The sequence below is a fragment of the Mauremys reevesii genome, linkage group 9 (genome assembly GCF_016161935.1).
Source record: "Mauremys reevesii isolate NIE-2019 linkage group 9, ASM1616193v1, whole genome shotgun sequence".
NCBI lineage: Eukaryota > Metazoa > Chordata > Testudines > Geoemydidae > Mauremys > Mauremys reevesii.
The window spans coordinates 28,243,513-28,269,699 of NC_052631.1; the positions used below are offsets into that span (position 1 = coordinate 28,243,513).

A 26,187-nucleotide genomic window follows, 5' to 3' on the forward strand; every position below is an offset into this window, starting at 1 on the left:
CATGGGATGTATAGGTACACATGTGAAAATCAAGTCACTTATTTAGTTACCTGAATAGATTTAGGTGCTTAACTTTAAGTAGCCAGGCTTGAACATTTTGACCTAGCAGAATTCTCTATTAGGGAAGTTGAAAACATTCCTTCTACATATCTGTACTGGCCAATGTCAGAGACAGGATGTCAAACTAGACAAACCTGTGGTGCATCAATTTTCAGTGCAATGCCAATAATGGACTAGTGACTGTTCATACCCAGAGGAAGATATAGTCATTGACCCAAAAAGCTTACAGTCTGAGATCTGGTCTACACTAGGAGTTAGGCTGATGCAAGGCAGCTTATGTAGACCTAATTATGGAAGTGTCTACACTTAAATTTCGCTCCCGCTGATGTAACTGCCCTGATATGCAAACTTAATTACTCAACCTCAACAAGCAGCGTAGAGTCACAGTTGATTTGTTAGGTTGATGCCGTGTCAGTGTAGACACTGCGTTGCTTATGTCGACTGCTACTGGCTTTCAGGAGCCTTCCCATTATGCACTATACTGACAATTCAATCACTGTAAGCACTCATGGTGAGGATGCACAGCACTGACACAAGGAGCAAAGTGTAGATGTGAATAAGTGATGTAATTACTGAGGCAGCTATATGTTGACATAAGTTAGGTCAACTTAATTTTGTAGTGTAGACATGGCCTGAGACAACAAGCAATGTTTAAATGGTAGGGAAGAGAAATAAGTCAAAATAGGTAACGATTTGTATGTATTCTGTACATTTTTGTATATTATAAATCAATAAAGAAAATGAATAACAATGTTTATAAATATACGTTACCTATATCCAACTCCTCCCAATATATCCATTATTAGTTGGCCATTTTCCAGTCAGTGTCCCCAGAGGAGTAGGTACTGAGGAGGGATTTGAAAGAGAGCATGTACTGGCCTTTTGGATAATGTCATGCAGGACGTTTTATAAATGGTGTGAAGTGTCAAAGAAGTCAAAGATAGCTCTGAGGAAAGTAGACGAGAGGGCAGTCAAGGCTGGTATAATTGTTGAAGCAATGGAGTGTAGGACAAGCACAGGAGTGGATAATCAGGAAGGAGCAGAGTTGTGAAGGGCGTGGAAGGTAAAGAGAAGAAATTTGAACTTGATGTGGTAGGAAAGGGGGGAGTCAGTTAGGGGATTTGTGGAGAAAGGAGCAGGGTTGACATAGCAAAGAACTAGAAACTCACTTGGACTAATAATAATGCTGCCCCTTTTTGACCTGAACAGCTAGCTAGTGTGAGGCACTGGGGATGTTGCAGTTGGGAATAGAAATTAATGATGGAGTCTGGTGTTTTCTTTTATACAATTGTGTTTATTTAGAGAGAGTGTAAAAAGTCCTGCTTCTCCAAACACGAGAGGAACCAAAAAACAAGGGATACATTTTTTCTGACAGCTCCACCACCCCCAGAACATTCCTCTAGGCTTTTCCAGGGTCACTGCTTGGCTTTCTTCCTGCCTTTGATTTGCTCTCATTCTGTCTATTTTACACACACACACACACACACCCCGCCCCCACACACAATCGACCTACCTACCCACCCACTTTCCTGGTAGATTCACAACTGCTTTTGTCTTAGGTGGGGGACTTGTGATTAACTTATCATGACAGTTATGTCAATTGAAGAGTGCATTCATACCCAGTCTCAGATATTTATGATCCATACAATCACTTCTCAGCATACCAATAACAATACGAAATTAGAAGAATTGCTGTTAAATAATAGAAATATTTGATCTATTATCTCTGTAGTAATAGAGGTGGTAAAACTGGGATTGAGGCCCCTTGTGCTAAATTCTGTGTAAGCAGAAGAAAAAAAAAAAGGTAGTTCCTGCCCCAGAGAGCTCACAATCTAGGATGAAGTGATATATCTAATATTCTCTCTCTCACTGTTCATATTTTCGTAAGAATGATTAAAAACTGGTTCAAGAATGAACACTAGAAAGTGGCTTGGAATGTTGTTTTTTCTAACTTGGAAGTGGGATATATTTTAAACCCTTGTCTACAATATACAGTATTTGAATGAGAAAAGTTTGAAAGTTCTCTGCTGAAGACTGAGTTAATTTGTAGTGAATAGGAGAGAACAAGGGCTAAGTGGTGCCCTCTACTTTGAAGTGCAGAGAGGGGAACAAAGAGGCCAAGAAAGCAGCAGAGAAGACTTAAACCGATGGAAGAATTGGGGTGGGGGGAATGGGAAGGAAGGACTAGAATCTGCATGGGCTACTCTCCCTCTCTTTTCCCCAGATCTGCAGGGGCCCTTCTGTGAAAACATTCTGCAGTCTTGGCTTGGAGCGGGGTGATGTAACATGGGGAAGAAAAATAAATGAAGGAGAAACCATAGATGTAGTCTGACTGTCTCTTGGGGTGTTTGCCCAGATAATTCCACAGTGACTAACTTTTGGATACGTTTGCCAGAGGTTGTGGGCCTATTACAGGAGTGAGTGGATGTGTGGGTAAGGCCTGCAATGTGCATGTGGTCAGACTAGATGATCATGAGGATCCTTTCTGGTCTTAAAGTCGTATGAGTCTATAAGCTGGCAGAATGAAAAGAGCAACAGCTGTGGGTGTTGGTGGCTGGAGAAAATCAGCTGTGGGAGATGGTCAGATTCGTAGGAAGCTGGCTCAGAGTGAATGGCACTAGCTAAGAAAGTACTGGGGGGGCTGCTTCCTGCTGTGCTGGTCAGATCAGCATGGTTTGGCTGCTGGGAAGGTTGGAGCATACTTGCTGGCAGCCTATGTTTTTTGGCTCCTCAGTTTATCTTTTCTGTTTTGAACAGAATCTGGCTGAGAATGTTACATTTGAATGGTTTAAGGAAAATTCCCATTGGGTTCCTTTCACTGCTGCAGAAACAAGTAACACAGAGAGCGTCTGGCAAGAGAGCTCTTGGTAAATGTGTTTGACTCCAGTTGGATAATGCATGGGCGCTGTGTGTGGAGATTGATCTCACAATTCAAATTTTTTTATATCAGTCTAGGAATCTAAGTAAGAAAAATACAAACATTAGTGGCCTTCACATGCCACTCTGCCAAGACAAAAAAATAAAATAAAAAAATAAAAAAGGGAAGCCCAAGTATGCAGGTCTCACTTGAAAAGCCTAGACTAGCGGGCACTGTTTAGCATGGAGAAGAAATCAGTATATTTCCTGAGTAAGTGCTTTAGGGTCCCGAATACTCAAGCAAGTTATCTATGATCTAGTCAAGATGGCTACATTGTCACTGGCAGTAATTCCTCTAGAGGAGTGTTTCCCAAACTTGGGATGTCACTTGTTTAGGGAAAGCCCCTGGCAGGCCGAACGGGTTTGTTTACCTGCAGCGTCCACAGGTCCGGCCGATTGCGGCTCCCACTGGATGCGGTTCACTGCTCCAGGACAATGGGAGCTGCTGGAAGTGGCGTGGGCTGAGGGACGTATTGGCCGCTTCTAGAGTTTCTGTGGCTGCTACCATCAATGGTAGTATCTGAGGCTGCACTCACTGCAGAACCCACCTGGCTGAAGGGCTCCAGCCTCTGATTTTTGGCATAGAGGCTGATTTTTTACTTTGCCATGTGAGATGCCTCCTGAGGATTAGTTGAGTAGGCCACAAACCTTCATCTGGAGGAAGGCTGTGAGGTCTCTGGCCACTAAAGTAATGGCTACCAGGGAAATATTTGAGTGCTAGGAGTCAGGTGCTGTTCCAAATCCCAATGAAGATCCTGAAGACAATGCCATCAAGTTTGGTTGTGGCAGCAAGTGCCCTCTGTTGCTTGGCAAGGAGTAGTTGCACGGTGGGGTCAAGCAAGCTGGCACCTTGTGATTGTCCTGTTTGTTCTGGCGATGGTATTCATCTCTTCTTGCATGAGCTGAAGTCTCAAGCTCAACTTCTTTCTTCCTCTAGTTTAACCATTTTGAGTGTGTTTGATCGTGGATATGCTGTCCAACCTGGAGGAAGTGAGGGTTATTGTGGCAGGGTCAACTCAGCATCCAGGCTCCATGGAAGCTGAAGCACAGCTGCTGCCTTTCCTCTGAGCTGAAGAGCAGAGCTGTCTGACAGACCTAATTGGCTCTAGGTTCTCTATGCTCAGTTCTCACGCTCAGCTTTCTCACCTTTTGCAGCATATCCCCCCCAGAAAGGGCATGGAGAATGCTGCACATGTAACCATAGCAGCAGGTGAAGCAGTGAGGTCAATGATGTGTCACTACCGGGACCAGGGTCCAAGTGGCATTTTGGCGGTATGTGGTCTGGCTGTCACAGCCACATAAAGGAAGAAGGGGAAGTTTTCCATTATAATACTAGCTTTTAGGAGGCAGCTCTGCCACTGAGCTGGTCAGTCAGGTTCTGGATTTTGCAGCTGGGTTGTAATGACCCAACTCCCATTGGGTTCTCAGCACAACAGCGGTGTTGTTGTTTTATCATAGTATGATAATATAGATTTATTGGTTTGATATGTGGTCACCTTGCCTCATGTTATCAGGGCCAAGGAGCAGCAGGAGTTCAAGGCAGGTTAGATTGCGGGCTTTTTTCCTGCTCATGCCCACGGTTCACTTGCCCCACTCAGGATTGCAACCTAGTCCCTCCAAGTTATATGCCATACCATTTATCCTATCCTCATTTGACAAATAAAATTAAGGCATGTGCTATATTATATTTTGCATTAAATGGCAAGCCCCCCATTTAAAAACTGTATAACAATAGTAAGAGGTGCTATTTTTAATAAGTGTGGCTGATTAAGGCCAGAACAGCAAGAGGAAACTCTGACGTTGGAAAACAGGTTTGACATGCCAACGATGCTATTATATTCATACTTACAAGAACCTATGACCAGCATCCCACTCATCATTAAATTATTCTTATTACCTCACAGAGTAATGGAAGTTTAAAGACTAATTATATATTACTGCAATAGTACAGAAAATGAGTTGCTCACTAGCCATGGTTTCCTTTTCATCATTATTTTTTGGGAAAAATTCTATAGATCCTGTATCTACTGCATGTATAATGAAAAATATCAATAAAATATCCAGAAAAGGAAAGATGCATCTGACGAAGTGGGTATTCACCCACGAAAGCTCATGCTCCAAAACGTCTGTTAGTCTATAAGGTGCCACAAGACTCTTTGCTGCTTTTCCAGAAAAGGAAATTATCTGTAGATTCACTCATCCACTTTGGTGAGTAATGAACCGCATAGAAAACTTGACCAAGCTTTTGTAAAAAGAATCTTGGAATATAACAACAGAAGACTTTTTTCTTTTTCTTTTTTTAAAATGACTTTCAAATAGGTTTAACCAGCTTGTTTACAATCAGTCATAGTTACACTTTGTCAAGATAATTAACACTGATGTTACTTGTAATGTTTTCAATTATATTATATTGCAATAGACATGAGTTTTATATTTGTATCTGCATATCTTTACAATTAAAACAGTGCACAGGACAATCTAATTTTTCCTCAGTATCAGAAGTAAAAGATTAAACAATTGTGGGAAAGTTTGATCAAACGAATTCTAATGCCTGCAATTTAGCAGCTTAACATCTTTTTCTCTTCTGATTGGTTGATTTTGGTTTGTCCTGTTCTTTTTTTTATTGTTTTGAAATGCATTCCCCCATCGTGGCTGATGGTTTCTTATTAAATTATTTATTGATATGGCAGACACATGTTGAATAGGTTCAGTAAATTTCACAAGTTGTTGGAGTCTAGTTCACTCGAATAAGGAGAAAAAAATGCTTTAGACTCCTTAGGACAAAAAAGTCATGTTTCTGAGCTTTTCTAAAGCATTTAATAAAGCATGAAAAGATATGACATCAATCCCACTAAACACAAGGGAAAATGAATGATGTTACTGTAAATCTTTACATCAATCACACCCGGTATTTTTGAAAACAATATAGTTTTGTTTGCATTTCAGAAGTGACAAACAACTCTTCTGACTGGCTTAACATAGTTCCTTTCCATTAGTCAAGACCAGAAGCAAGTCAGAATTAAAACGTGGCCCGTGGTTGCTAGGCAGCTGAGTTGTCTTGACATGGTGGTTAGTTTCCTTTTCATCGAATGACAACAGTGAAATGAAAGAAGTTTTGAAAAACTTGATAATGGTTTTCAAAGGAGGAGGATAATTGGTGGTGCTTGTGCAGCGCTGTGTGGAAACTTTCAGACTGCAGTAAGGGAAGACTGTCACTAAAAATTTAAACTCTTGTACACAAACTTGACCTGGAATCTTCTCCAGGTTTTCAGCAGTTCATTTGTAGAGCACTTCTCTCAGCCCAAGGGGTGCTGGGATGAAAGAGTTAAGACAGATGGGTAAAGCCCCAAAGGAAGAAAAGAATCAATAGGTGTGATTTAATCCATCAGTGAAAGGGAGGAATTAAGTAAAATCTTTTAAATGGGAAATGTGTAAAAGATCTTTTGATAGTACTTAGACAATAAAAAAATTTTTGTCATATGATTGCAATTGAGAGCTATACCTGCATTTGATCTGTAAAATAAAATACAGATTATTTTGGCACATTATGCCGGAAATTAAGGAATTTTCCTGCTGTTTGTTTTTTATATTCTCTAGACAATAGATAATTTAATTCAAACAAATTTATCCTAGATGACAAAAACCTAAGGCACAACAAGATGATTGCAAGGTAAGCTTTTGCAGCCAGTGTTAATGATGGAAATTAATGGGACATTAATATTAATAACAAAGTTACTATGCAGTAAAATTTCTGTTAAACTGATATAAAAGTCAAATTTATGTATAACTGTCCATATAATTAATATACTTAAAAAATGAGCAAAATGTATCCATAATGAAAGAAGGGACCAATTAGGGTTAGATTAACATTCATGGTTATTTACAGTTGTTTTTGTACTTGTTCTTGTGCTCTGACTTCCTAAAATTTCACAACCCAAAGATTTAGAAAAATGGGGTTGTTTAGACGCGAGGTGCAATGAAGTGGCTGCAGCCATTGTGCAGACACCACCTCTCTCATTATATCCTCTCAATCAACACTCGGCACACAGGAAACCGCAATAAAGCCCATCTGCCACGGTTAATCTGCAGGCAAACCCACACCCATGTCTGTGCCCGTTACTCTCCAGCCTTATTATTCTCAGATCCAAAGCTTCATAAGGGATCAGCCAAAGTCCATTAAAGTAAATAATAGCTAGAAATGACAGGCTTAGCGAGGATTGGGAGGAAGTTGAAGACCAATCTGAGCTGTGAGCTCTGATTAATAGAGAAAAGCATTAGGAGAAAAGGGGAGAAAAATGACCTCAGCCTGCTCCAAAGAATTCCTGAACCTTGGTTGTTAGGGCAAGTGCTACCATCTGAGACGTTAGTGATCCTTGAATTTCCTTCACTTTGATGCAGCTCAAATGGGAAAATTTTGAAGGTTCAGCAAGGCCCCAGACCTCAGCTGGAAAGCCGTCTGGAGTCAACCCTGTCAAAATTCTCTTGTGTAAAAGAAAGCCTTTATTAGCTAGATTGCAACAAAAAAACACAGACTCTAATAAGAAGAGAATGCATGCTATAGATTGCACATACATTAATTATTAGATGGTATTTAATTGTTCTTAAATGTATACTAGTGCAGTGTGAAAAAGATCTTTTAAATACTAGCCATAGCAAAAAAAAAAAAAAAGACTCATCTCCCCCCCTATTTTATTTTGTTCAATTTCATTTTAAAATAGGACATTCACTTCATTAATAAATGATAAAATGTACTGCTTGGGAGCATTGGCAGATAAGGTTGATGGCTTGCAAGGATGTTCTTGTGTAATGTTTATTCTCCATTATCTCAGCTGTGTGTTGTACATGAACAGACTATAAAGAAACCACTGCCAAGTCAGCACTACACAAGAATTTCTTTCTTTCCCCCTTTTGACAGGCTAATAGAGTTAAAAAAATTAATTATTTTAAAAACAAAAACCTGGAAAGTTCGAAAACATTTGCTGCCGTTTCCCTATACAAATTATTTCCCTCTCCTTACGTTATAATATCTGCATGTGAATTTTTGACCACTACTAACCATAAGCAAGTCTTCTACTGTTCATGTTAGTATCCCCTGTCCTTTCTTTTTAAAACTTCCTATGCAGTGTCTAATAATGCATATCTTATATCAACCGTGCAAATTCTGGTGAAGAAAACCCTAAAAAAAAGACACTTGCAAATGATTTTATAACAGTATGAGGAAGCAGCTTCTAAGCTAATCAATATCAAACTGCAAGCCAAACAAAACTACTCAGAAACATCTGGTGCAGTTGTACAGGTGTTGGACAATCCCTGATGATTTCTTAGGAATATATTAATGATCTGGATGAGGACTTTCTGTCAAGGAAGCTCATTCTATGATGCATTCCTCCTAAAAGTTTATATTACAGTATGCAGTTTTCATAAATAAAATGTAGGGAATGGTGGTTAAAATGATGGCTGTGCCAGGATATTGCTGATAACTTGGCTAATGCGCTGTTCGTGTACATTTGATGCAATTTTCATATTTTAATCTTAAGTAGAACCAGAAATGACAATTATGAAAAGACAAAATAGATACTACCAGCAGCTGTAATTGCTATCTATGCTGCTCAAGGATAGGCAAAAGACACAGTAAATCAATATTAAGTTCTCCACATATGCAGGTATCACAACAAGGACATCATATAACATCATTATAAGCAAATCCTAATACAATTTGGACAGTTCTTTCAGAGAATACAGGATGAACATAGAATGTGTGAACCTAACTAGTTCTCTGTAGTTTCAGCTGGTGTCTTAAGGAAAAAGAAATGTCGGACTCTTTAAAAGCATCGTGATCTTTTTATAGATGTGAATGTATGTGGGGGGGGGGAAACAATTTGCAAATATTTTTTCTTAAGTGAATGCACATTATGGGCTTTATTAAATAGAATTTATACAGTTTTCTTTTTACCCTTCTAATGTAGTGGAACTATAAGACATTAAAGGGTTAAATGATACAGGCTACTTATAAAATGGTAAACTAAAATACCTCTTATTGCTAATTAAACCAACCATTTGAATGACATGTATTTGGATCACTTGGGCCTGAGTGCTCAAACTTTGTCTTATTAAACAATTCCTTATTAAAAATGTATATTCTGGCATTAAAGAAATTGTGCAAGACTTTCAGAAAATCAAGGGCAAATAATATCACGATGCAGCTTGCATACAGGGTTTGTTGTAACTAAAATGGAATGAAATATGGAATTGTAGAATGCAGGCAAGATCTGCATGCCAGCAAAACGTAAAGGAGGCAAAATCATTGGAATAAAGTAATATACCAAATATGGACCACTCCCCACTGCAAAAAAAAGGAAGTAAAACCTGCTGATATATGGAATCTTAATATAAAAAATAAAAAATCTCGTGGCTTTTTTTTTAAACTTCACTGTGGCTTTAAAAATAATGCTTATTAAAGCATACAAGAGGAACAGGTTTGACTTGAACTCTAGCCTTTTGAGCACATTTTATATGACTATTTACTTTTCTTTTTAAAGGAGAACACAGTAACCCACAGCACCATCTGATATATACACTATGTTGCCTCTGATATGTTTTCTTTCAAAATGAACATGCTCAGAAATATCATATTCAATCTTTCATAATCATCATTTAAAAATATTAAAGCTACATTCACAAAGCACAAGCAGTACCCACAAATTATTTTTTTTAAACTTTTCTTTGTTTAAAACAACATATTTTCACATTTACTTCTCCTTTTGTCTTCCAGGGTAAGGCTGACTAATGCCAGTCATATATAGCTTTCTCTAAGAACTGAGCCTCGCTTTGCATTTAGACATGTTCATATTGAATTTTGATCTTATATAATAAAAAGGGAAGCGATGGAACAATTTAATAATATTTTTGCCATTTTGCTTAATAATGGTATAAATAATACTATAAATTTAAATGGGTTTTGGAATGTACTTGTTTACACGGGAACAGAAATAATAATCTCTCAGTAACATTCTATCAAATGGTCCATCAATCAAAAGAGTCCATCATTAGAATCAAAGTATCTTCTTTTGGTGAGAATTAAAGAACAAAACAAAACAAAACAAAAAACAGAAAACACATTGTGGCATTGAATCCATGATTCTTGGGTTATTATAGAGTAACTCCAGGCTGTAGTTCCTCTTATGTTATTGGTTAGTCTCCCTTGGATATTTTCTTCCAGTTATACTCTTAAATGTATGTGTGGATCACAGATATTCCTATGGGTTTTTTTAGATTAATGTAAGACCCTTATTCCTCCCAGGAAATACTTACCATTCAGTAAAAATATTCTACACTTTTACTTTAAAACACTAAATTTGAATCTGTATGCATACCCACACAGATTTGCCCAACTTCAAAATATATATTAAAATAACTACTTATATTCTTTAATCATTTCAGATGCAGTTCAGCAAAACTGAGTTTTTTCAAAACATACCAATAGATTGCATTTTACATATTATGCTATTTGGAATTGTGACTCCACACTGCAGGTATGTAGCAAACCCCTTTATGGGGATCACACATATAAATGAACTCTCCTTAGCAGAGTAGAGTCACAGTCCTTATTTGTTTCAATAGTTTGCAATGTATTCATTGCAGTTCTGACAACAACACAGATTATACTGAAGCTCTACTCATAAAGTTCTGCAGAAAAAAACATGAATTTACTTTGAGAAGATAATACCATATATTTTAAAACAGAAATCATTTTCTTCCACAGAGTGAAGAAGTAGCTTGAATATGGAAACATATGTACATTATCTAAAAGCTTGTGATTGCAAAATTGTCTGGACAACTGTGGATATAACTCTGAGAAGTTAGGGCCTATTAACTAACCATAGCATCTCTCAGGCCTTTATATTACCTTAAGTTGTTTTTTGGTGGTTGTTGTTGCATGTGTCACCTTAGAGAGCAAATACTTTGCCTTATTTACTAGCCAGAAAAAACACTATTTCTCTTTTTCACATACTGTAAACGACAAGTGGTTAGAGCACCCTTCTTTTTCTATGTTCTCTCTCCGTTTCAGAAAAAAAAAAGTGAGATAGAGGAGAGGATTGAACCTAGAACTTTTAGGGATTTGGGGTCTGTTCTCTTCCCGAAGATGAGGAAAAATCAGATTAAACATGTGACCCTGTTTTAATGTATTTGGACAGGAGCAGTTCATCTTAAAGCATCCCTGTTAGGGATTCCCTTGAGCCTTTTAGACTCCCTGGGATTACCTGCAAGAGAGCTGGGACTTCATTTCTACTGTAAGCATGCTTACATTTCAGGACAAACACGACAACAACAGTAACAAATAGCCCTACTATGTCTCATACACTGAGTGTGGGCAAGTGTCCCTTTACCAAGCTGTCTGCAGGAATGGATTAAAAACACAGCCAAAATTGAAATAAATTATATAGGGTGTGAGGGAAAAGAAATTTGTGTGTGTGTGGTAAAGGAGGAATGAGGTGCTGTTTATCTCACCATAGCTTACCACTCTGTCTCTCTTTGGATAATAATCATAGGACCCAGATGCTAAGACTAAGTGATATTTTCCCACAAGCAGCTTCTGTCTCCTTGGCAGCTTTTGTAGGCAGTTGTGTTGGCAGCTCTGGATCTGCCTCTGGCTCTCTTATGTGGTATTGCTCTTGATGGGCTGCCGAGGCTGCCCTGTGCTGCTGGATGCCATTTTCCTCTGTCAGCTCTTGGGCTCTTTGGAGCTTTATACTGTGCAAATCCCTCCTGAAAAGGGTAGATGGACTTTTCTGAGGGAAAAAAACAGAATCAGTCTTCCTGGCTGTTGTAGATATTAACTGCATTACTAGTTCAGATATTCAGGAAAGCTTAATCCATTTTGCAGTTACCTAATTTTGCTTCTTTCTCTCCACAGGTTTAATTTTTGCCACAAATTAACCATGAGGGTACAATCTAAAGAATTTTGTTTCTAGTTTGTACCCATTATTTTACTGTCATTTATTTTCTGTTAATATATTATGTTTCCATTAACTTACTTTGTCCTTCTCATTTAACATATTACTATTATGATATGAGGATACCATAGAGCAAACATGTGGTATCTCATATATCAATATGTAATTAATGAAGTAAGAGTTCTATACTTTGGACATTAATTGTGGATTCATTCCCAGTATGCTTGTAGACTGGATCATATTTCATATCCAATTTATATTTAAAAGTAACTTATTTGTAGACAGTTCTGCATATCCTCTTTTCAGAGCATGATCATGAAAAAGTATTTTTAAATGTTATTCTTTCCACAGTATGTATGTCCTATATAGCCCACATACTATATTTCCGTTGCATATTTAATATTTTCTGGGACCAGAGAGAGAATTTTTTCCTTACAAGTGTAAAAGTGGTTTGTAGTTAAGACTCTTGAGCTTTTTTAAAAATAAATAAATTAGGAAATAGTTTTATATATAAACATTTTCTATGCTGGTCTCCCTCTTCAGCACAGTGCATTCTACTTCACTTACAGCTGTGTTGAAAAAACAAACGTTTTAAATAGTGATTAAATTTCTCTTTGTGGCTGCATAGCTTCCAGATTATTAATTCTGGATTTTCATTATAATAAGTAAATTGCATACCTGCCAGAGGATCGTGATGGAAATGCAGGTGATGCTATCCTAACTTCATCCATGAAAACAGGTCTCCAGGTCATTTGTATGGCAGTCCCTTGTGGAATCCTTCATGAGGTTTCCAGCCTGTCTGATACCAAAAATGCACAAGAGCACTTGTTAGATTGTAATTATGAGTTCACTTTCTAATTACCGTAGCACACAGAATTATTTCATGGAAGTTTATTTGACATTAAAAATGTATTGACTGATGGTTAACAATCTAGTAACTTTTAAAAATAGATCTAGTGGAGTCAATGTAAAAAAAAAACACAAATAACCCCCCAAAACAAAACAACTTTAAAAAAAATCAACCAATTTAAATGTTCTCCTTGCACCGTCACTATGTCATTCTGTCTCTGCCAGAAAATTACTACATTCCAGAGATTCCTCTATGAAATGAACTCAATCAATATTCTTAAAACTCTTTTATTATTATTTATTATTAGGCTGGCATTAAAGGCCTGCATGGGTTGCTGGCCATCTGGATTGATATGTAATATTTTTACTGACCTTTTTCAGAACGGCTGGTGCCACAAGGGTCTAGAGGAAGACAAAGACCTTGACTAAAAGAATTGGTCATGTAATGATGCAAACACATTTTTAAGAAGCAAACAAACTCCAGAGCCGTCAATAGGTGACCATTCCAAACATGCACAACTATGTTACCTTATTTACGTTACCCTTCCCTGCAACCCAGTTTTGTCAGTTTTCACTCAATAAATTTACGGCTGTGAAATCTTACTCTTATGAATGGTCCTCACTCATCCAAATACTTCCACTAACTCCAATAAAGCTGTTTGCATGAATAAGGACTACTCATGTGGTCAATGGTTTGCAGGATTGGATCTTAGAGTGAGAGCTCTTCAGGGAATAGGTCATGTATTTTATTTGTTCAATAAAGTGGCATAGACATTTGTGGTGCTGCCGATGTAATAATTATAGGAATATTTTAGCTTCTGATCATGTCAACGTGTACATAAAAAATTTAGATTAATTGGAAACCACCTAAGACTTTTTTCTGGTAACATATAATATTTTGCATATTCAGTATATGTAGCTGTTTAGCAAACTGCTGAAGGTACCATTTTTGGAATGACTTACAAAATCTGTAATATTTTTTGTGTGACATCTGGTAGATGACAGTGGCATATTATATTGTCTATTCACATGGCTACTGGCTCCTTCACTTTCCTAATTAAACTGAGTATCAGAGGGTAGCCGTGTTTGTCTGTATCCACAAAAACAACGAGGAGTCCAGTGGCACCTTAAAGACTCACAGATTTATTTGGGCATAAGCTTTCGGGAAGAAGTGGGTTTTACCCATGAAAGCTTATGCCCAAATAAATCTGTTAGTCTTTAAGGTGGCACTGGTCTCCTCGTTGTTTTAATTAAACTGACAAGATTTAACAGGGTTTTTTTCCCGCTCCCTTATTGCTTCAATAATGAAAGAGGCAGTTTTGTCTCTAAATAAACTGTAATACTGTAACTTGTGGTACTTTATAGTTATAGAGTAAAGCTTACATTGTACTTTCAAAGCCAAGGGAAATTTATAGCTGTTTCAGGCCCTGTTTGTCCCAGTAGGTGTCACTGCTGGGACTGCAAGGTGGCAACCTCAGGCCTTCAGTGTATTTTTTTTTTTTAAAGATGCTTGACATTGAACATTAAATTAACTAGATGCCTATATGACACCTCTTTCCCCACCTCTATCTTTCCCTTGAAAGAGGTATCATTAAGGTAATCTTAGATTAATATTAGTTTATGATTATGTAAAGATATGTGGAAAATAGGTTCATATGGGATGTCATGAAGAAAATACAGGCTGGTCCAGTCTTGTTAAAATTCTGCTCTCTCATTTATCCAGTGCATATAATTTTTTTAAAATAGGAGAGTGAAACATATATATTTTTTGTTGTAATTTGTCACTCAGGTAAAGGTCAGGAAAGTAGATTTTGGGTCAGGGCTGATAAATTTTCATGACAGCTGTGGAAGGTTGTTGAACACATATTATCTTTATGGGAGTAATCTTATTTTCATTATTTGATATTATTTTTTAAAAATCTATTAGAGCTTACAAGTTTTGAAAAGTTTTTCTAATTGTTTATAATCAGAAATAGCACTGTGTACCATGTGCTATAGGTGTTGGGCACCTTTTTGAAAACTAGAATGTATTAATAGACTTTAGGGCCAGAAGGGACCATTATAATAATCTAATCTGATTTCCTGCATAGTACAGGCCAAAGAAATTTACTCGGTGATTTCTGATTAAGCCCATAACTTCTGTTTGGGCTATAGTGTATCCTTTAGAAAGATATCCAGTCCTGATTTAAAGACTTCTAGTGATAGAGTCTCTGCCCATCCCAAGGCAAAGTGTTCCAATGGTTCATTATGATCACTGTCAAAAATGTGCCCCTTATTTCTGGTCTTAATTTGTCTACCTTCAGCTTTCAACCATTCAGATCTTGTTATGCCTTTTTCTGTTAGATTAAAGATGGGTCTGTTTAACCCATCATTGTTTAGATAGGAAGTTTCAACACTTACGAAAATGGATAATCTCCAGTGAGTTACATCTTCTGTGGCTAGTGGGTTGTTTTGATGCCCATGAGATTCAGTAAGATTCAGTTCCTGAGTACTTCTACCCTGGCATATGGTTTGCACTACATTTAAAAAAACAAGAAGTCTATGCATTTAATTCTAAATATCTTAATTTTTCGTGAACAAAATGTCTCAATCTTCAAATTTTGTTTTTAAAGACGGAACTGCAATCTTATTTTGAGCTAGAACTAGTGATACTTTTATTAGCACAAAATACATGGTTGTTCATAATGTTAAATGCTACTTACAGGAACCCAAATGGAAGATTTTGAAGTTCTCCATCTGTGTGTTGTCACCATGGAACCCTGATTCTCCAGGTTTTCAATAATTTATTTTTCTAGTGCTCTCAATATAAGTTGTTTGAGCTTTGATGTATGTTTTGCTTAAGCTAGGAGAAATACACATATGAAATGCCATATGCATACAAAAATTCCATATTTGAATGGTTTTAAATCCCAAAGTTACATGGGGGTCCTGTGCACAAAGAAAAATGATTACTCATTGATTTTAGTCATATAATCTTAAAGTATCTTAAAATGTCATAGAGGCACATACATCACAGCTGGGATAAACCTTTATAGTCTCCTTACTTTTTTAAAAAAAGCAAATTTATACTGCATGTGATGGCTTAAGGAAAAAAACCACAATTATTCTGTATTTTACGCAATATATTTATCAGTAATCCGTTCTGCGTGCAACTTTAAGATAAAAACTTGAAGTCATTTTACTACTTGCTTTTCCAAGTCACTTACAAATAAAAAATTGCACATAGTGAGACTGGCCAGTAGAGGCCTCTCTAGATTTGCCTTATGATGAAGAATTCTTAGAATGTGCCTTGAATCAGACGGAGTTAGCAAAACTACTTGAAAAGATTCTTTTGCATGGGGGGGAAAAAGATCACTCTTTAATGCCCTTTTAAGTTGCAAGATGTTGATTAATGTTGCCCTTTACATTAATGATGTTTCAAGTAAAAGAAAACAAATTTAAAATGGATAAATTCTATTGAGGATGCATTAATTAAACAGAGACTTTACCATATGCTGTGGCTGGAGTGCTTGCTGGCCTTTCTGTTGTTGTTACCTGTGTAAAATCCACCCCATCCTCTACATGAATGCCCAAGCTGAATAGCCATTTGAATGAAGGCTTTAGTTTGATTCGCCATACAAGGGGTACTGTGTCACTGTGTTTTCTTTCTAGGAGTCACTAAGTGATTTCTATATCTGTTGTCATGGTGATATAGCAAAGCAGGGGAAAATGGGGGCAACTTCAGGCTTTCTCTACACCCTCTGCACTAAGAACTAAGATGTTGTTAGCAGGCCTATAAAACATTGGGCTTTATCTGGGCCTTCTTTTTGTTCTCTGATTGTCAATAAAACTCATTTTAAGGGTAACAAGGACATCTAAATGTCATCTGTCACAGTGTTAGAGAGATTAAGTTTGTTTAGGAACTTGTGCTGGACAAAAGGCCACTATTTGTTCGGCAGATACAAAGCAGTGTTGGCTATCAGTGCTCTTGATTTAGAAGGAGGCCCCTGGAACATCTAGGAAAGATCAGCTCAGTTGCAGGTGATAGTGAGAGGTCTCTTGACATGACAGCGTTTAAAACAACACCAAAATAAATATGGTTTTGAACTAAAAGCTATTTTATTGGGGGTGGGGGAGGGAAGAGTTCCATATCCTTTGTAGACAGCACATTACTAAAGTAGCCTCCTAGACCTGAGGTAAGAAAACAGCCATTGACAGCCGTCGGCCTGTTTAAAAACATGACACACACACCTGATAGTCCTCGAATGAATGATAAAAGAAGAGGGAAAAGAGGGTTTTTTTTCCAGGGAAAATCCAACAATAATAGGTGCTGCATTAACTCAGCATTTACTCAATAATGAGGCTAAATGGAAAGTACAGATTAATGAAGACATTGGTGTTATTAAAATCAAATCCTGTGGTTCATATGCTTTTCTTAATAATGAACATTGTGGCTATTGGAGAGGAAGAACAGGATTTTTTTTCTATTAATTTGGCACACATCCCAGATCTCATTCAACCAGAACCTATCCAGTGCAAAATGCAACCCATGGCCTTTATGTTCCACAGTCTTTCTATTTTATATTTGTGTTAATCCAGAAAGAAGGCTTTTCTTTTATCAAATTGAAGAAAAGCAAAGGGTGATCTTCAAGCCTAGATATTAATTAAATAACAGACTAGCCATATTCCTCTCAACACAAAGGTTGGTTAAAGAATAAGTACTAAAATATACATGTGATTATCCTTATTTGCACTACCTATTTGTGCACTTTTAATATTTTTGTGCGCCATTAGGAATATAAAGGAATAATGCTTGTGAAGTGTTTGGAGGCTTTTTAAAAACTGAAACATACAGTAGAATATCTAGGTCTTAGACAATTTAATATGTTTTAGTCTCATTCTGTGAGCTTGCACAGTTTTGGTACCAAAAGCAGCGTTTGAAACAGAACTAAACAATGGTTGGCAGAGCTAAGTGATATTTTACAATATGGTCTCTGGGGAATGTTTGTTTGTAATATGGAAGGAGATTGAATATCTTTCTTGGGTGTATATCTGTTTGTTGATGTTTAAGGCTAAATCCTGCAGTACTGACTCCACTGGGAGTTCTGCTTGACTATCACTACAAAATCTGCTCCTTAGTGAAGTGATTTTAACTATGTTGTTCAAGTAGCGTTTCCTGGTGGTCTGTAGAGTGAAATATTTTGAAAATCATGCAGTGTGGAACTGGGAAAGAAGAGGTGGCCCACGGGAAAGGACTCTTTCTCTTCTCAAGTAGTCTACAAATGAAAGATCTGAAGAAACTCTGCTTCTTAGTAAATTATAGGGGCTAATTCAAATCAATCTGATAATTTGATTCTTCATCTGGATTAAAGATGGTTTGTGTTGCCAAGTAAATTATAGCATGTACTGTACAAACTTTAAATCTTTTGCATAGCACAAAAATAAGCAATTTTGTGCAGGTGGAAGTGAAATCACTCCAGAACAAGGTCTAAAATCCTCTTTAAGTGCTGGAAGTAATGTTGTCTCATTCCCTTCTGGAAATGTGACTGTAAAAAATTAAACACGTGTAAGTATTAAAACTAAACATAACATGCTTCTACTTTCAGTTCCTGTACTAAGAATTTCCCTGCCTGATAACTTAACATTTAAATACAGATCCTAAGCTACATCTGCTCAAGGGGGTGTGGGGCCTTCGGAGCCATCTTTTGTGAGACCTGGTTTCTCGGACCAGTTTGGGACTGATCTAATTTCTGGTGCGCATTAGTGTAGCCCAAGGGAATCAGGATAGCCAAATTGCAGCTATGGCTCCAGCCATGCCCTCTTGTCTCTTCCCATGCCCTTGAACCATGGAGATTACAGAGGTGGTTTAGAGTCCCTATGCCACCCAAGGATTCCCCTTACAGAGGAGGAATTCCCATGCAGACAATTAAGGTGGTTTTCTGGCCTCTGTGCTGCCAGATTGGCACAAAAAAAATTAGACCAGGAGGTCAGAATCTGTTCCTTAGTATTCCATATTGGAATCAATTGCTAGACAAACATGCAGCAGGCTTGTGAGAAGGAAGTATGTGGCTTTTTCTTTGCAGACTTTTTTAGTTTGTGACCTGCTGCTCTCCTGTTCTTTATTATTGTAGGTATGTGGTCTGCTATTCATTCAGCCATACCAAAGATTCCAGGGTGTTTACAAAGTTAAAAGGTATAGCGCAAGCCAGGAACGCCTGAGTTTCCTTTCCTGCTTGGACTCTGATTTACTGTCTGCCTTGAGAAAGTTACTATACCTCTGTGCCTCAGGCTCTCATCTGTAAAATGGGAATAATAAAGGTTATCTGCCTCATGGAGGTATTGTATGCACTAATGGTCACAGGGCACTTTGAAGATGTAAAGTGTTCTGTAAGGGCTAAGTGGTATTGTTAACAACAACCCTGATTTGTTTGGTGGTTTTGCATTAAAATTAATTTCCACTGCTGTACAGTATCTTCTATCTTTTAAAAACTGCTTCTGACTGTGATGCAAACTAACAGATATGATTTCTGGTATTCTGGTATTGATTCATTTTTCTATTATTGTAAAGTGCAAATTGTTTCATAATTTTTAAATTAAAAAAAGCAAGTGGCATTTGAGAGATGCCTTCCTTTGGCCCTGCAGCAGCAATACTGTTGGAGGCCTAACTACTTGTGCAAGTAATCCCATTGACTTTATTGGAAATACTAAGTACTAGTCAGTGTGAGAAAGACTTGCAGGATTAGGCCTCAGTTAGGGAATGGTTTTAATGCCATCTAAAACCTGGCCACCTTCTCTAGCTTCAAACAAGTTCTAGCTGAGTAGGATTAGAGTGTTCAAACTGGGACACTTGGAATAGTTTCGAGAGCAGAAAGCTCTCTGTAGAGCCGGATCCTGCAAACTTTATTAATGTAAAACTTTCAACAGGAATTTTGCATTGGTAAGGTCTGCAGGATCGGGCTATCAATCTTTAAGCTTCCCACATGCTGTTGGGAATAAATAGGCAGAGGTGCCTGGGACTCTTCAGGAGCACAGAACTTCTTCATTAAGAGCAGGATTCAGATACCCTTTCTTACATTGAGAAGTCCCTTACGTCAGTGGGACTAGTTGTGTAATGTACTGTTTGAATGGAATCTCAAAGGATGTAATCCTGCCAGTTAGTGGGTGTCTTAAACTCCCCTGGAAGTCAGTGGGAGCAGAGGGCTCTAGCCAGTTGGCAGTATTGAACCTTTAATGTTAAGTGGTGGAATTACATAGGTGTACCTGAGAGACTTGAAAGATTCTTTTACAGCAGCTGTTAAAAAATGAACAGAAGGAGAATGATGAAAATGGCTTCTTCGTGTTTTTTATCTGCTACAGACATTAGATGTGGTTAAGTTTGGTTAAGTGAAACATTTTATATTGTTGTTTCTGATATTATTCCTGCTTATGATTTAAATAATGACAACAGCAATCAACTAGCTATATATACTAAAGAGAAGACTATGCTGTGGTCTTTCACTGAGTTAGCAGAGTCTGAAGATGTTCATTTATTCCAGTTTGTGACTGTATGTGAGATCTGTCCATACGCTCTTTGCAATAAGTTTAACATTCAAATTGCAGAACAATTCGAGTTAGAAAAGTTATTGCCATTTACAGTTAATTCCAACAACTAACGGAGAAAAATCTAGCAAGAAAACAAAAGTGTGTTTTATTATAGTTTTACACCTATTAAGTTATTGTGAATTGCTAAGGTTTATAAAGATCTTTGAAGATGAAAAGCTCTATATAATATTATTGTACTGGCTTGGAGAAAGTGAAAAAAGAAAAAAACCTGTTCGTCCTGATATAATCCTTTTAGAAATATTAACAAATCCAACTGCTTTCAAGTACTGGAAACATTTTAGAAAGTGCCACCAAACTGCTGCTGTTGCTCTAGGCTATCTTATCATATACCATAGCATGCATGGAAGCAAAGCTTAACTAAGGTCATTCTAATGAATTTTAAACAGTTACATGGACCTAATTGACTTTAGGTCCTGTTTGAAAGGCAACTTCTTCATGCTGCAATATCTAGCAGACACCCAAGTTGTGTTATCAGCCAACTCTGCATTTTTCATCATCTGAAAGAGGTATGAGTAATGCTTAGTCTATGAACTCCATGCAAGTGTGTGCCTTTTCCATAAGGTGTCTGAATAATAGATTTTTCAACTTTTGAAAGGAACTGAAAATGGATGTTGTCTTGCTAGCTACCCTTCCAGCTCTAGTTTCTCTATCCCAAATTTGGTACAAAAATTATTCTTGGCTATAAAAAGCCAGTGTTTTACCAAACTCTTTTGATATTGGTTCTTTCATCCATTCACAAGAAATTATCTTCCTTTTAGTCTAATACAGTGTATAGAACAGGGATCTCAAAGTCCAGATATCCTTGATTCCATTTAGAACTGTACAAAATTGAGTTGTTTGCAAATCTGATCTTCAGAAGTCTTCAGTATCCACAATTCATACTGAAAACATATCATAGGAATTGGACTTTGGATCTGATCCAGCATGCCATCCAGTCCACTATCTTCTCTCTGACAGTGGCCAGTGCTATTTGATTCAGTGGAAGGTGTAAGAACCCTGTAGTCAGCAGATGAGGGATCACCTGCCCCCCATAATAGTTGGAGCATAGTTGAAGCACTGAAACATGAGGCTTCATATCCTTTCCAAAATGTTTGTTATCATTACTTATGATTAGTCTGGATATTCTTAATATTCATATAAATATCCAGTCTCTTTATGACTCTTGTTAAGTACTTGGCCTCAACAATGTCTTGCGGCAAAGAGTTCCACAGTAGAGATGTTCTGAAGCACAATTAAAAGCCAAAATTTCCTGCAAAATAAAAATTCTGAAAAATGTCAATTTAGGACCATTGAAGCATGTTTTCCTTTATATTAAATTACATATGTTATATTTAATATGTAAATAATACAATTAATATTTAATAGACTATGACATTTGAAACAAAATGAATCAACATGCTAGTCAAAAACTTAATTGAAATCAACATGTTGTTATGAAATGTTTTTATTTTGACTAAACTGCATTTTTTGATGGAAAATGATTCAGCTGAAAGATTTTCAACCAGCTGGATTCTACAGTTTAATTACCTATTGTGTGTTTCTGCTTCTCATTTTGAACATGCCACCCTTTGGTTTTAGTAAATTGCCCTTGTTCCCATACTGTAAGACAGAGAACAGAAGCTTGGAACATTCTCTAGCCCATTCAGTATTTTATACACTTTTATCATCATATACTCGCTTCTTCATCTCCTTTCCAAGTTAAATAATCCCAGTCTTTTTAATCTATCTTCATATGAAAGCTTTTCTAGGCCTTTGATCATTTTTGTCACCTTTTTTGAACCTCCCTCTAACTCTGCAACATCCTACTTGAGACGGCAACCAGTACTGTATGGAGATATACCTATCTCATAGAGCTGGAAGGGACCCAGAAAGGTCGTCAAGTCCAGCCCCCTGCCTTCACTAGGAGGACCAAATACTGATTTTGCCCCCACTTCCCTAAGTGGCCCCCTCAAGGGCTGAACTCATAACCCTGGGTTTAGCAGGCCAATGCTTAAACCACTGAGCTATCACAGTATTCCAGCTGAGACAACACCATTGAATTAAATAAGGGCATTTTAAAATTATCCATATTATTCTCCATCCCATTTCTTGTGCAACCTCAGATCTTGTTAGCTTTTTTGATACTGTTGAACATTGAGCAGGGAACCTCATTGAACTGTCTTCAATATCCCTCCAGGTCCCTTTTCAAAGTTGGTGGTTTGTGTTATGCTTTGAACTTCTGATTTGAATAAAAACTCAAACTGAGACTGTCAGAGCCACTGAATTTCACCTGCTTTTGTTCTGAAACCCTAAATTGCCCCAGGTTCATGCAACAGGTTTGTGAACTGTTTGACAAACCTGTGCTGAGGTTTGAGTTTGTAACAAAACTAGGCAAGTTTTTTGCATTGTTTTTGATTTTACAACAAAAGCTGTGTGTAGTTTGAGTTTATTCCTGTCTCCAGCATCATATTGTTGTATGTACTAGCTCTGTGTTTCATACAGTTCACCTATCTGTAAAATAGGTATAATACTTTCCTATCTCACAGGATAGTATGAAACTTAATTATGGTCAGCCTGTGGCTGCATCATCCACAATCAATTAGGGGATTGCAGAGGAACACCACACTGACATCAGTGCCTTCAGGCAATCTGCCTGCAGAATACACAGGTTTACAGAATATTTCCAGGAGCGGTGGGAGTATGTACACAGGAGCAGCAGCAGCTGTGTCATGTACTTGGGTGCTGCTTGTGCTTTCACCATTCCTTGGACCTCTGCAACCTTTGTTGCAGAAGGAGACGGGGATACAGCAGGCACAAGAGACACCTTCTTTTGGGTATTTTGAGATACTATGTGGCATGATGCTGTTCCCCTCATAGGTCTAAAACAGTGGGAAAGGGCTGCCCACGCTGTCCCTGCTCGGCTCCTTGCAAGGGAGGCCAGAATAAATGCTAGGAACGTGCTTTGTAATTCTTCAGTGAACCTGTATAAGGACAAACTGTTATATTTATGAACTTGTTTTAATATGATTTGTGCAGTGTGATAAAATGGTGTCTAACCCTGGCTGTTGATGCCTCTGCCATGTACTTAAAAGATAATCTTTAGTAAATGATAAATCCTGCAATCTCACCCCAATAAAATAAAACCTCCAACCAACCAAGAAAATGAACAAAAATAATCCACATCCTATTCCTAATCTTGTCATGCTCCTCCCTCCCCAAAAGCCTGACAGAATTTGCCATGCACCCTAAAGATGAACAGATTTTACCTTCTTTGGACCTTGTAGATGGAGTATGTTCCAAAATCAAGACTTCTCCCTTTTAGACTGAGTGTCCCTGCTGATCAAGACTTTGGCAATATCATACCATAAAAAAGTGGCCTCTTGAATAGATATCAAACCATTTATGTAAAACCGTATGCCAGGGATAACTTCTAACTAAGCCAGATCACGGGCACATGACATTATAGGTTCTTGTGAGTAAATGTGTGTGTTTCAGATAAGGCTAACCTTAAATCTTCATCTTGATTTATTAAGTTTGGTGTTGGCTTCAATGGATCTATTCCCATAAGTAAGGACCACTGCTGCTACTTATCATTGATTGTTTCTTTGGATTTATGTAAGGATTCCAGGATCAGACCCTGAAAAATAAAGAGGACCCAGGGCAGATATTCAAACCTCAATACTATCTTTCAGTTTTCAAGAAGGAACAGCAAGAAAAATGCTCTATATATTGACATTAAGATTATTTTGGTTCTCAGCTGAGCACTTCCAAACTTTCTCCATATATCAAAGTACGCAATGTGACATTTTTTTATTTTATATCAGGACTACTACCTCATTCAGCCCAATTCCTTCATAAAGGTTCTGCAGACTTTTATTTTAATTTTTTTTGTACTTTCCTTTATAATTTTCAAGAGATCCACTTTGCATATGACTTCTCATTTATTTCAGTGGGAATCCACACTGGCACATTTCTGTGTAGAATGAGGGCATAAGTTTGGCCCATAGCTATTAAGTATTCTGGGCATTCTAAAGAATTACACGGCAGTACATATTCTCCACCTTCAGATAGTGAAAAATGTTGAGATTTGAAGCAGGAAAAATTTGAGTCTTAAATTATCTTGTTCAATTAACTGGAACATTTTAATTTTTACTAGAGCTGAGTGAGCTTGAGTAAATGTGATGAGTTGGAAGCTCACTTCATTTAGCAGATATCAAAAACACCCAAAATGTTGCCCAGTTTAATTCACTCTTGCCACGCTGGAAAACGCACCTTTTATATAAGGTCACTGAACAAAAAAAAAAGGCCAAATTTTATTTTGATACACAGGCATAACTCCCAGTGACATGAACTTGTCAATATCATAAAGCAGAATTTGGCACTTAGCAGCAAATACCTACTACCAGATGCAATGCTTACCACTGGGAGTTATTCCCAATGAAGTCAATAACAGTTTCTCCAGTGTTCTGAATGAAATATGTAAAGTCTTGTTCTATGCCTTAGGTTATCTCTTTTTCCTTTCCTGTCTCTTATCAAATACATACAGTACACTAGTTTGTTCAGTCATGCTCAATAATGTGGATTTTATTTTTTGGCTTTATAACCTGAGCTTAAGGGGGTGCATTTTGTGAAGAGTGAGTCAACCACATAAATAGTGGCCACTATGGAGCTTAAAAGCTACAGGTTTTAAATTAGAATGTGCTTTTTTGTCAAATAGCTCTCTGTCGTTCTAATACTGTATTAGTAACAAAACACAAGCTTTTCAAATCAGAAAAGAAACTTTAGTCTGACTCTGCCTCACACTTAACTTTGTATCCTTGTCAAATTGGACTATGTTCATCAATAAAAGCAACATCTGTCTGAGGATGTAAAAGTGCTTTACAAATATGAAAGGGTCATTGGGTGTTTTTTTATGGACTAATGTTTAAAAATCAGTTTTCGATAAAGCATCCTTTCAATAGTAAACCCTGGTTTTTCTTTTTAAAAAAAGTTACTTAAAAAAATTAAAGATGTGTCTGTTCCCTGGAAATTGTTTAGAAAGGTCTTTTGTTGGCTCAAGAACAAACTGCTCAGGCCTATACTCCTTCCTCCTTCACTTTATTTCTGTACCCAGTCATGCTTCCATTTTCAGTTTCAGCTCTTTTGCTACTTGTAATTAGTAAACCCCGTTTTCAAAGTGTGGGGAATGAGGTGCACTATAAACAAATCAGTGAAACTGAGTATACACAAAGTGCTCTAAAATTCAGAGGGAGTGCAAAAATATTCTTGTTTTAATCCCTTTATAATAATCTTATAGGTTTATTGTGACAATAGAAATTTTAGAAGGAAATGTTATTTAAGGTGTTCCTTTAACATATTAGAATAGTCTGAATTCTGACAATTTTTCATTTAATTTTTGTTTGAATTTTTAAATGAATTTGTTTTAGCTGTAAGGTCTCTTTTGCCTTAGCTTTTCTGAAAACATTCATGTGATTTAAATTTTACTAGCATGAATGCTGGAGGAAGATGAAAGAATTTTCACTGGACATGCTTACAGTTATCCAAACAGGGAATAAACACAACAGCAAGTGATTTATCTGAGCAAACACAGCTACCCAATACTTGTTCCATATTTGAGTAGTGAATATGGAAAACTGGTACTTCCAAAAATCTGTGCACAGTCAATGAAGCATATTTTTAAATACTTCCAAACAACTAATAAACTCAAGGGAATTGAGGTTTTCCTAAATATCAGATAAATTATTAATTGCAAATTATTTGGTCGATTCTCATTACTTCCACCTCAGATTACCTCCTTGAGGAATTATTATTTATTTATCTATGTATGGATGAATTAACTGAGAACTTA

The 26,187-nt window shown here is 37.2% G+C and overlaps 1 long non-coding RNA gene across 1 annotated transcript; it reads right to left on the bottom strand.

The window, feature by feature from the left end:
• Positions 1–11,432: 11,432 nt before the first annotated feature.
• Positions 11,433–15,260, bottom strand: LOC120371553. Its single transcript, XR_005584436.1, has 4 exons — positions 15,180–15,260; positions 13,152–13,181; positions 12,609–12,729; positions 11,433–11,765 (listed from the first exon to the last, which is right to left on the bottom strand). It is a non-coding gene; the product is annotated as an uncharacterized LOC120371553 (long non-coding RNA).
• Positions 15,261–26,187: the final 10,927 nt, after the last annotated feature.